Source organism: Schistocerca piceifrons, chromosome 1 (assembly GCF_021461385.2).
Source record: "Schistocerca piceifrons isolate TAMUIC-IGC-003096 chromosome 1, iqSchPice1.1, whole genome shotgun sequence".
NCBI lineage: Eukaryota > Metazoa > Arthropoda > Insecta > Orthoptera > Acrididae > Schistocerca > Schistocerca piceifrons.
In genome coordinates, this window is record NC_060138.1 from 227,223,413 (window position 1) to 227,237,302 (window position 13,890).

Consider the following 13,890-nt stretch of genomic DNA (forward strand, 5'->3'; position numbering starts at 1 on the left):
CATAGTTGGGACATGTGCCATTAGTGTATCACATATTCTTACAGCGTGACAGAGTAGACATTTTTATTTTCGGGGGCTTTTAGCTATGGATTAGAGAATATTTTATGGAATTAAAAAAGCGAGAGGAATAGTAGTTCCACCCAAAAACCCGGCTTTGTCTGATCTAAGCGAATCTGAAGACTCTGAACTCGAAGTTTTGGCAGACTATAGTGATGATGATCCAGACTATATTCCAGAGCGTCAATCTCAGTTCCATAACCTGGTTATACGAGATACATTCTGATTCAGGAAGTGAAATCTCAGAAGCTGAACATGTGCAAGGACGTTCTGTAGTGAATCCTTCTAGTTCAAGTGTCAATCAAGTGAAAAAGAAAATTACAAAAGCACTCACTTACATGTGGGTAAAGGAAGATATAACTGCTAGGGCAGAAAGCCTCTCTCCTGTGTTTTCTGATGAAGGCAATACACCACTGCGTTATTTCAGAAGATTCTTTGATTCAGAACTAATTGACAAAATTGTGCAGGAAACGAACTTATACTCTGTGCAACGAACTACCACGTCAGTAAACACCAATATAAATGAAATGGAACAATTTTTCGGTGTTCTGATATACATGGGTCTTGTTTCTATGCCTTCGTACACTGACTATTGGTCTCAGTCAATGAATTGTGAAAAAAAAAATCACCAGCATTTTCAGTTTGAAGCGCTTTCAGGAACTCCGCCGATACCTGCATTTTACGAACAATGAGAATGCTGTGAACTCTTCTGACAGACTTTTCAAAATAAGACCTGTTCTTGAGTCAATTGTAAAGAACTGCCATGAGCAGAAACAAAAGTCGGAATTTTCTATAGATGAGATGATGGTTCCATATAAAGGTACAAGAGCAGGTAATTTGCGCCAATATATTCAAAACAAGCCACACAAATGGGGTTTTAAGATTTTTGTTCGTGCTGGTGTGTCTGGAGTTTCCAAAAATTCCATTGCAAGAAGAACTAGAAGGGATTGGCTCTGAGCACTATGCGACTTAACTTCTGAGGTCATCAGTCGCCTAGAACTTAGAACTAATTAAACCTAACTAACCTAAGGACATCACACACATCCATGCCCGAGGCAGGATTCGAACCTGCGACCGTAGCGGTCGCTCGGTTCCAGACTGTAGCGCCCAGAACCGCACGGCCACTCCGGCCGGCTCAACTAGAAGGGAAAATGAAACAGTTCTATTACACAGCAGGAATGCATAAATGTGTTTATAAATTAAATTATTCATGTACAGGAAACCTTTTGCTTGAGGTTATTGGCAAACACTTTTTTTCTATAATATGTATAAATGTGGACTACTGCTGGCAATGTTGCTTATAAGCAACATTTCATAATTTTTGTCAAAAATTTCTAAAACTGACTGAATTGTATTTCTTTAAGCATAATAAATAAATATAAGCACTGAAATTTTTTTTTTGTTTTTATTTTCACCATTTGCTAAATAAAGGGTTAAGTGGGCCCCCTCCACTCCCACACTTGCATGGTGACCATTCAAGAAGATCTGTTACCTCTGCTGTGACTAGTATCTAAAAAGAATTTCGCCGAAAATGCAGTCATTTAATTTCGCCTGTCTTGTTAACCCTTTGCAGCTTTCAGAGAAGTGTCATGACTGGCGAATTTGTAGTAAAACCTACACATTTTTCTAGTTGTCGAGTTAAAAATTTGCTTCTTTTGCCAAAACACAGAGGAGTTTACACACTATCGCGCCACTAACATGTTGTGCAGACGCGGCTGTGAGAGAATTCTGAAGCAGTAGTTTATTAGCTTTATTAACTGAGGAACTGAGAAAAAGTAAGGTCAGTATCTTATGAAAAAGCACATCCTCGGTACAAAATAAATGTGTAATGTCTTCACTTACGTTGTTTTTAGACCCATAGCATTTTTCGTTTCACCAGCTGTCTATGGCCCTTAAAAATTACATTCTGTTATAGAAACAGTATGTAGTTAGTGGAATAACATGGTAGATAATGAAGTTTAGCGTAATAACTATAAAGCAAAATACTCTCCTCATTGAGTACTATCATTTGCAAAAATCTCATTTCGATGTTTCAAACAGTTCATGAAATATGAAGAATGTTGAGGATATTTCACTCTGGCTTTATCGCTGGCGTGCCATTATCGCAAATGAGTGTGCTACGTCAGATCAATTTCTTCGAGATCAGTGACAGATAGAGACCTCCACTCGAGCCTAAAGAAAAATTCAGTACGTTAGCTAAATTTCATGTGCAGTAACAGATTATGTAGTAGCGGCAAACTTGAAATCATAGCGACCCCTATTTTTAATTGAAAACTTTTTCGAATTTCGCGCAATGTCTTACTTCCACGGAAATATCACAATAACTTTGACCATTAATGAAATGAAAGGCACATCATAATGAACCTGACGTATAAAGCTACAAGTAAAGCGAAACTGAATTTTTTTTTACCGAATCGTTTCTGTTGAGAAAGATTGCAGGACGTGCGCCTCCATATTGTCACCGCCGATTGGTCGTTAGGTGGTAGTGTCGACCTCCCCTTCCAAACAAACGAATGAACTCGCCCAGCTGTTTGGGCGAAAATTTGTCACTGCGTATCGGCCACCGTACTCTGCACGGACATTTTCTTATTGTACCACCGCTCTGCTGCCTTTGCCTCTCCTAAAGCCAGACTGATCGTCATCAAACAGATAATTCTTCTGGGGCATGTTACGCCCCATTAAAGAGAGCGTAGGTCGTAGTTTGTGGAGTGCCCAGTGTGTACGTGCCCCCTGTCAAAGCGGAGGGATCAGTACTGACCAATCGATTCGCACCGCACTGAGCACCTTGCAGAACACACGCGCCATATTTTCGGTGAAGAACAATCCGCGCATTCGGAAGCCAGAGCGCGATTCGTTGCATACTAACAGTTCAAAAAGTTTCTAACAAAGTGTCGTCTCTTGCACATTTTCGGTAAAAAATGGACTGTCAAGATTTACAAATTAGCAACACCGTAATTACATGTTGGACAAGTATCTTCATTCATTACTGTGTAGTGGCGCTACCCAGTCAGCTCAGGGGATAGAATTTTACACTAGAATACTCGTGTCCGATTCTGGGTCAGGTGCAATTTTTTCCTGACTTTAGAATGCCTGATTTGGTTTCTGGTTTCTTAATCGCTATACAGCAGCAACAGCAGCTCTCATACAAAATAAGTGCAGTTATTTAATAGTAACACTCGAAGTGGTGCTGTTCTCGTCTTCTGTCCAGAGACTGGTTTTGATGCAGCGCTCTGTATTGTCTGTCCTATGCAAGGCTCTTCACCTCCGTATAATTACTACAAGCCATATCCGTTAGAACGTGTTAGCTTTACTCATCCTTTGGTCTTCAATTGCTGTCTATATTCCACTTTTACAGGTATCAAACATTACCTCTGTTCTCTTCCAAACACTTCAGCATGCAATTCGATTCATTCTCACCATTGTTTCACTTTTCTTTAGTTATTAAATCTTCCCCAAAATTAAAAAAATAAAAACCGATTTCATACATTCCTTTCCTGGCCTATCCCAGCTTCTTTTATTTTAGGTAGCTCCGCTGCAACCACGCAAATAATGCAGACACGTGGCCTAGGCGCATTGTTTCGCACTACTTCATCTACATTCGAGCCCCGTTTCCGGTATAAACGGCGGAAGTAACACATTTGAATATTGTACCTGAGCATGGACTGCAGAACACATACCTCAAAGTAATGTTAAGTATCAGAAATAGCGCCGTATAGGCCCGATTTGAGTAAGGACTAATGTTTCTGTCGTCTGCCTCATAACGTAGAAAAAAATGGCTCTGAGCACTATGGGACTTAACATCTATGGTCATCAGTCCCCTAGAACTTAGAACTACTTAAACCTAACTAACCTAAGGACATCACACAACACCCAGTCATCACGAGGCAGGCAAAACCTCTGACCCCGCCGGGAATCGAACCCGGGAACCCGGGCGCGGGAAGCGAGAGCGCTACCGCACGACCACGAGCTGCGTACCATAACGTAGAAATACAGAGCGTAGGTGATGAATGCTATGATTTGCAATTACGTCGTCTCAGCCGTCAGCGAAAATTTCTTTAAAAAATAAGTGCAAGAAGGGCACGCTTGTGCAATGAAGCCCATGAGCAAAATGCAACATAAGTGTATGGAACACATTTCCCATGAAACCCAGCTGAAAGACTGAAGACAAAATACACACACGTGATAGAATCGGCAGACCAACGAGAAGGGTGTAAAGTAATGAATTTGCGAAATCTGAGATAAACCTAATATAGTTTACAAGCAGAGTAGAGTTGCAGGTTACCCCTGGTAGCTATGGGCAAACACATTGTCAGAAAATGCAGCATCAATTCCAAACGTCATACCGTAGAATTACAAAAATAACGTTACGAATGTTTTAGAAACCTGATCACGATTTAGAGAAGCTAAGTCACATAGATTTACAGATAAGTGGCACAGAGACGAATCCGATCACCACTTACTCTAAAACTACTGAAAACGAGGAAAAAAGACGTAGTACTCCTGAAGTCCGCGTGCAGAAGACGACGCGGAAGAAACGCGATTTTACCAAACCTGAATGTTATTATGGATCCCAGTCATACGAATGCTCGCTGTTTGCTGCAATCTCACCATTACACCGAATGTTGATGGCCGAATGCGTCCATATAAAACACAAGAAAAATGTAATAATACTGGTTGCTACTGCGTGTTGGCCATAGCAATGGATGAGATGAAAGAGCGATTGTATTTCAACGCAAGATGGAACTAAACGAATGCCGTGTGCTTTCTGCTTTCATTGGTCGCCTCCAGTCAAACTTCTGATATCGTAGGAAGGGATACGTGAATTCCTTGTTTTTGAAAACATGCGTCGCTCTCGCAGATCGATGACTCGTGACTGACTGACTGTAAATGAATAAGTGACATACGCATAGCACGGTGCAGTTTCGTGGTGTATAAAAGGCACTATACTTTTCAGTTTTTCCTGCGCTGCAACCGCGAATGGAACTACTGTCTATCATGCACTTCACTCTCGTCTTAAGGATATTTATGAAGTGTAGATATAGAGCAGTATTAGAGTCAGAATTTAAAAGAGCTCTGCGAGATATGCAATCAAATGTGGCAAAAGCGGTGGATAACATTCAATCTGGACTTCTAAAATCAATGGGGGAAGCGGCGATCAAACAACTATTCACGTTCACATGAAATGAATTCGCAATTACGAATAAAGACTATCATCAGCTGTAGAATGGAATGAGGACAACGAACATTTGTGCCGGGCCGGGACTCGAACCCGGATTTTCCGCGTTTCGCGATCGGTCGCCTTACGTTTCGCTATCCTTGCACAACTCACTGCCAGACCCAAACGTCCATATGTCGTCAACCATGCGCCTACAACCTGTACTCGTACATCCATTATGTATATTCCCGTACTGAACTAACTTTTTAATTGAAAGTCTCTTGCTCGGTATCGGCAGATAAATACGATACTGCAGTGCCTGTGATACGCATGCATGTCGAAAGGAACTTTGCATCGTAATCAGAATAACACGGGCAATGCAATATCGTACACATCGTATCGTATCGTACTATTTAAGCTGGTGCCTAGAATGTGAGAGATTGGCGAAGTATAATCAGACTTTCGGAAAAAAGTCATCCACAGAATTCCGAAAGTAGCAGTTGATTGATTGGCGACTCCATAGAGTGCTGTGTACACAACGACCATATACGTGAAATTAGAAAGAAGGTTAGCGTTGGCCGTAATATTGATGGTTTATTGACGGTAAAATCGATTTTCAATCACGTAGTGATCATCTTCAGTGCTGCGGTGTACAAATTAAACTCACAATTGTGATCGTTTCTGGGTTTGGTTACTGATAATAACTTGACACCAGTGCCTGTGAGTTTAATTTGTACACCACAGCACTGAAGATGATCACTAAGTGAGTGAAAATCGATTTTACTGTCAATAAACCATCAATATTACGGCCAACGCTGACCTTGTTTCTAATTTTAAGTACAGCTGAGTGCGACAAGTATTGAACAATAAGCTTAACGGTTCATGCATACAAGCTGGCAGGACAATCAGTTTGACTTTAGGAAAGGTAAAGTCACCAAACAGGCAGTGTTCCTAACGTTGCGCTTGACAATGGAAGCAAGACCGGAAAAAAGAATGAAGACGCGTACATTGGATATGTCGACCAAGAAAAAGCGTTCAACGGTGTGAAATGGTCCAAGATGTTCGAAATTTTGACAAAAATAAGGATAAGGTATAGGTAATATAACAATATGTATATGTCAAAGAGAGAACAGTTAGCCTGGAAGACCAAAAACGAAGTACCCGGATTAAAAAGGCTGTAAAACAGGGATTCAGTCTTTCGCCCCTACTTTTAAATGTATATATCTCGAAGAAGTAATAAAGGAAATAAAACAAAGTTTCAAGAGTAGGATTAAAATTAAAGGTGAAAGGACATCAATGATACGATCCGCTGATGACATTGCTATCCTGAGTGAAAGTATGAAAGAAATACAGGACCTGCTGAATGGAATGAACAGTTCAATGAGTACAGAATACGGATTGAAAATAAACCGGGAAAAGGTAAAATGAATGAGAAGTAGCAGAAATGAGAATAGTGAGAAGCTTAACGCCACAATTGGTAATCACGAAGTTTAGGATTCTGCTACTTTGGAAGCAAAATAACTAATGACGGGCGAAGCAAGGAGGACATAAAAAGCAGGCTAGTACATGCAAAGAGGGCATCCCTGTCCAAGAGAAGCCTACTGGTATGAAATATAAGCCTTAATTTTAGGAAGAAATTTCTGAGAGTGTACGTTTCGAGAGCAACATTATATAGTAATGAACCGAGGACTTGGGGGAAATCAGAACAAAGGATGTGACGCCGCAGAAGACTGTTAAAAATGAGGTGGAGTGATAAGGTAAGGAATGAGGAGGTTCTTTGCAGAATCGACGATGGCAGGAACAAATGCAGTATGGAGAGAGAGAGAGAGAGAGAGAGAGAGAGAGAGAGAGAGAGAGAGAAACATACGTTTCTGGTCACGGCTTCTCGGAAAAAAGAGTGCAAAGTGTTTCTATGTCTACAATAAGCGGTGAAGGTCTATATTGCCGTGTTACTCCTCTAGTTTGACAACTTAAACATGTGTGTAATGCACACTGCCCTGCATCTTCTTTCGAACATGCGGACCACAACAGCTTCTTGCGTAAACTATCACGCTTAATTACGCCGGGGGTATTTAACGCTTTGCGAATAGGCTATTAAATTAAGATGCTTATTAGCCTGCTATAGGAATTAATATGCGAGGCGCAGTCAGATGTAATGGTGTTAGATGTTTTAGCGTCGATTTTACGATCACATGGGGCGTGGGTCCCAGGCCGCACGAACCTATTAACCTTAGGTAATTATCGGTAGGAAACGATGGCTGAAATTATCTTCTCTGGCGATTAAACGAGAGGCGAGGCAGAAGAGGAACACCTCTTATCAATTTCAGCGCGTAATAATTTGCGCATGTTTCTCTTTTAACTAGGCCTGCCTAGCGGAAATAAGGTTTCAATCACTGAATGGCTCGCCGAAAAAAACTAGAGGAGAATACTGACCAACGATGGCAGGAAGCCCACTTGTTTATTGCTGTGACTTCCATGAAGCAAACAGTATGCACTGCAGCGAAAGAGTGAAATCAGCTCTGTCGCATTAAGCACAGATGATAAGTTTATCAACTACGAAAAGCTTTTGGATTGAGTGCTGAGTGTTAGTTGACATGGAGTGAACACAAAAAGATACTGGTGAAAAGGAATATCATCAGATTCTTATGCTGTTAGGGTTTCGTTATCAGTTTGTAAGAACCGACGTCTAGCAGCGACGTGCTGTTTCTACGCTCACTCAATTCTTAGTTATTTGATTGTTTTCTGGGGATCCAAGGCACAAAACATGAACCCAGTTTTTAAACTGCAGAGCAGCGCCGTGATAATAGTAGCTAGAATCAGTAGGAAAAACTATCTAAGAAACTAGGTATCCTTACTGCAGCAAGTAAGCAATCTACCAGTCTATGGCGTATATTTGGAAAACATTACTGAAAGTATTTCAGGAATAGTTCTATACATAACCGTGGAATAGCAGCGAATTTGGAAGTACATTTAGCAAGGAAAAAAAAACAACAAAAAACTCAAAAGAGCAGTTTCAATTAGAGAAAAAAATTGTATAATAAATTGAACAAAGAAATGAAAAGAGTGCTAAAACACATCTGTTTAAAAAGGTAGCTAACGCATTCTTCATAAGTAATGCATACTACTACCCAATTAAGGGCTGCTTAGAGGAGTTAGTGATTAACAACGAAAGGCAGATGATTACAGCACCCAGTCACACTGCAATAAGAGATCACAATTTAGCTCTACCACACGAAAATCATGTGCCAATATCGTTTAATTAGAATTAAGAACACAAAAGCAACAAAGAAGGAAATGACAGATGTAAGGGCACACAGCATCACGTTCATAATTATATACTAAGATGTAACGTACGGAAAATGGATTTGAACGCCAACAGCAAATTTTGTCAGAATACAAGTTGTTCACAAAAGTCAATGAATTAACTACACTAGCATATAAAGCGAACTGAAAAAAAATCTCAAATCGGAAAGCTTGTATTATTTATCTCGCAATATTAGCAAAGAATGTCGTTAGACTAACAGTATCGCTTGCAAATACTCTAAATTGCATAAACTCTTCACGCTTAGGCATTTGGAAACGAAAAAAAGATCCATAGTAATTTAAGCTTCAGTTTGATGAAGTCAAAAAGCGTGTAAGTACCGGTATAAAGACATTTGTATAGAACTGACAAGTTAAAACCACAGTAAGAGTTGCGGCCTGATACATTCTACCGTGGCTTCCAAAATATTTGATATGTTCATATGCTTAAATGCATTTTTACAACAAAATGCTTAACTACAATTTTGATGCTTCCACATGTTATGATGAATGATTGTCATACAGAAATTGATGAGACACTAACCGTAACATGGAACGATTTGCTAGATGACTATTAAAACAAGTCTTGGTTAAGGGCACAGTAGTACAACGCTTGTTAAAAGAGTTTATCAAAATTAGTTATGAAAGAAATATCAGACTGAAAAAGTTACTTTTTCTCTTTACAGATCTCGAAACAAGAGTGCAGAATATACGCAGATAGGAAACGGTTTTCAAAATCTGATACAACGAATGAAGTACATAATTGTAGCATCCACAGGAGTGAAATATAGTAACATGTACACTTTAAGCCGTTTCTTTTCAATGTCTTCTCTGCCACACGTGAATCTTTCAACTGAATTAAATAGCGAATTATAAATCTCAGTCAATTACGTGGAACTAGTGTACATGTGAGGTGCACCATACCATAGCTGAGTTCTTATCACGTACGTTCCTTTTTAACTGATTCTGTTACCTGTGCGACACACATCAATAAAACACGTTTATACCGGACTGTATTCAGCTGTATTTTCCACTAACACCATTTCTACTTCAAGAAATACACACAATTCTAGAAAAAATACTCATTCAACTGAACACTGAAATGACGGCTTATCATGAATAAGGTCAGTTTGCTGTTATGGAGCTACATACAGCAAATACAGTACAATATATAGCACTGCAATTGCTTCTTTACAGAAGTATTCCATCAGTGTTCTGTGCCTGTTGTTAAATTCCAGTTAAAAGCAGTAATATTTAAGGCGCTTTAGCCTACATGAAGCAACATTCTATACCTATTTAGAATTCACCATGGATACATTTCAGTTTATCACAGAAATAAGTCAGCTGGATCCGACGTAACGTGAGGCAGGAAAGGTAAACTGTAGCAGATTTTTCTGATGCAGAAGGTTTGGCTATTTTCCGTGATGCTTGGAGGTGGATAAAATCGCTATGGATGACAACCAGGCAAATGTTGGTACCGATTAAGTACAGGTGCTAGGTTGCTAGGTGCTACATCTTAGGGAGGTGTTGACGGAAAATAAATCCGTGAAGAATTATCTCATACCTATCATTTTAGCTCATCCTGTTTCCACCACGTTTATCCCGGACTGTATTGTGCTAAGTATGTAAATGATCAATTTCACCACAACTACTACTTACTGAAGACGTACAAAAGAGCAAGTTGGATCTAGAAGTGTGTGTAGTTTACTCAAACCTTCGGCAACCACAAGCAGGCGTCGACATGTAGGTATGCACGCGCAGATAACAGTGGGATGACGTCATCTCCGTAGCTCGGGTATAAGACATGCGTTTGGAGGCGCGCGCGCCATTTGCTCGTTGACTGTGCAGTGCATCAGTAGTAGTGGAGTATCGCTATGGAGCCGTTCTACTCGCTGTTGTGTTTCGTGGGACTCTCGAGCGCTTGTTCAAGCAGTGGAGATTTGGACATCGTTCGGATGCTGCCACCAGAGATAGCCGTGATGATTCTCAGGTAAGTTTTCCTATAATTATCTTCTATAATTAAGCGTAAATATTAAAGTTGTCAGATACTGCATCTCCGCTGTTTTATTCTGAGCTGTGAGCAGAATCTTTATGCTAAGCGCTCGTTGATTCGGCCGTACAGTGTGGATCTTTACTGTGTATGAGTGTTTCTGATAGATATATCCGGAGAGTAGTAATGCAAAACTGATTCTTTGTGCATCGCTTGTCCATATTTAGCCGTGGAAGGTTCAAGGTAGTTAAAGAAGGTACTGTTTGCTTTCACTGAAAATTTGCGAACTTTTTACTGCTGTGGTATTTTCAGTATCAGAGTAGTAATTAACTCACGTCGCCAAGTGAATACACTATTCATATTTAACTATTGCAAGGAAGGGTTGAAGTAAATGGGTTTTCACTCCTGGACTCATTTTAGACGAGGCGATAAAATGTTACGCACCGAAAATTTTATTTTTTTATTTCCCTAATTTCTCTTCAGCATTTATAAAACGCAATGGAATACTGTGCTTCAGTTACTTGGCCGTGTACACAAATGCTATGGAACGCTTTAAATATTCCAGAAACACAGATGTGTTACTGTAGGTTCAAAACGTCTTCGCGAAGTTTCCTAGAAGAAAATCCCTGTTTAGCACCTTGAGGTCCGCCAGAACCTATTTGTTCCAGAGCCAGTAGGTTTTCGTCATTATCTGTTAACGGCAAATCTGGTTTTGTTAGTAAACGTGCATGGTTATCCAAACTGTACCCTATTGAAGAATACAACATGTGCTACATTCGTGAGTTCACATGTGCTAGGTACTGTTCCTAAAGTGTTTGGTATGTGTGGAAAATGATTTAATATTGCTAGGTACCAACTTTAGAGATTTGAAATGTCTACGCTAGTTATTGCACAGTATGTATATTTATGCGGACTTGCGTTAAGAACTGCTAATTTGGACCAAAACTGAACTGGATGCTGCAGTATTTTTGAGTATGCAGACAGTAATGGAGATACTTGTATTTTACGTGTGCTAGATGAACATTTAAACAAAAGAAAGTAGATACTGCTAAATAGTTCCACAATCATGAAATGTGTGAGGTAATACAACGCTGTACTGGGTATTATGTGGCTTTCAGGGCACAATTTTTAATGATTACGAAGTATCCTCCCACTTATGTGCTCAACGTTAGCCTGTCGTGAGGTTATTCCTCCTCCAGTAAAGATGTATGATCACGGAAGTCGGTATGTAGATCTAAAAGTAACTAGGAAGCAGCGACGCAAAGCACTGGTGTGTTACGGTAGATTGTTTATATCTGCTAGATGGTTCGTTTCATGTTATGTTATATTCTGATTGCTACATCATCAGTTGCAGAAAATTTATGGGCGGGATCAGTTTCAGAAAATTTGTAGACGGAATACGTAAATATTTCTCGTGGGCTCTGTAATATTTCCGGTTCATTGATGAGACCCTTGTCCTAATTTTGCACAATATTGTTCGTTTGTAGGAAGTAATTTTTTGAGCCTGACACCGTACAATCTTGTGAAAAAATTTGTTCGTAAGGAAGCTTGCTTTACTACCGTAGGTACTGCTCTGGAACAGTTTTACGATTTGTGGAACAGATGTCTTTTGCTTCTGTTCTAGACCGTAATTGGACTTAATGAAGTAAGCCAAGCTTGTATTGATCGGGGGTAATAAGTCGGTAAAACCCTAGTGAATGGAATTAAGTATTTTTTTTTTGCATTAGTCATGTGACGACAGAGCGTCAGCGGCCATGTTACTACGATCTTTTAAAATTAGTAGTTTCCACTATATTCACGATTCGAGACTTACGTTCACTTTTGTCAAAGTAACAGAAGTGATCGGATAATTGCTGGAGTAAGCATTTTTCATTATAATTACATGCAGCCAGTAGTACTTGACACGTTCCTTCCTTCCAACAGCGTTAGCGAAGGCAGAGGTTTTCGTATGGGATGTGCGATGAAGTGCAATTTCATTGGATCACCCTCCTTCTGTCAGATCTTCATAAAGAACGCATTTACTTTACAAACGAATGGATATTCCACGTGTGTGTAGCACTTCATTAGAATGCATTTGTAGTTAATCAGATGGAATGTTCATCTTCGTCGTATCAAGTATTGACTTTGGTCGATGCTTTAATCCTGAGTACTAAAGGGGATAATGGTGATAACAGCGGGAGGCTTCATTTTCCTGTAGCTGTTCCTCTGTCTTCGTGTTGTTTCCGATGATGTTTACGATCTTGTTCCACATTTTGTTGAAGGCATATTTATTTAAAAAAACTTTAGTCTTAATGTTAACCGATAACTTCATGTGCCTCTACATGAAGCAGTAAATAATCATCGGCGCAGTAGTCTTCGTGTGGGAGCACTTTATTAGCCTCGATCACAAATATCTGCACATAGGGAACTAGTTTTGCAGATTGCCGTCTTCAAATGAGAAAACATTTAGGAAACACATTACCCGCCAATATTCAATGAGTATACATATTAAAATATTTGCATAACTTCGTGAATCACCCTGTATATAAGAAAACCGTACAGCAATAGTATTACATATCACTTACTACAAGGAAGTAGTGTCTACATCGATCTTCGTTGCTAGACATTTTGTCATAAATGTGTTTCACAGTTCATCTGCGCGATACGTTAATAGTAACTCCATAGATATCCACAGTCAAAAAAACCACAAAGTATATTCGTAATAAACGTATCTCATAGTAAAGGCATTATTTTACGCCGCACAACATTACTAATGCAGTATGTTCAGCAAAGTTGTATAATATGGATTTAGCAAAATAATGAAACTGTAAAAGATCAGTTATAGCAAAATGTCTAACTACTGCCTCGAACTAAGCTATATGTAACACTACTGCTATGCAGGCTGTTTCATTATATTTGTTCCACTGAATACTGACCTGCAAGCTTATTGCATACGTTTATGGGTGAATGATGTACTCCCTTCCGTTGCTTGCTGAGATTTTGTGTGTTTTTGTAAAGATCACGTTCACTTCTCAGATGCACTGTTTATTTTATTAATTTTAAGTACTGTTCTTGCTGACAATGTATATAAGTGAATAGTGGGACGTAATATTGTGTGTTGAAGTAGATACACGTGAAGATGGTTTCAAATGGTGTACATGAGCTAGGGTTATATTACAACTGAGGGCAATCAAATGAATAGGGCCTGGTGCCAAAGTTTACTTTGATGAATTATCGGCATCACATAAAGTATGTAACCATGTTTTTTTTTAATGTAGATTGGTCCCAATTCTTCCACGACTTCATACTTTGAGATGCTGACAATTCCGGATCCAAGTTCTTCCCAGATGCTAAATACACTCCTGTATTCATATAAACATAAATACAGTGAACGCCATATCAATATATC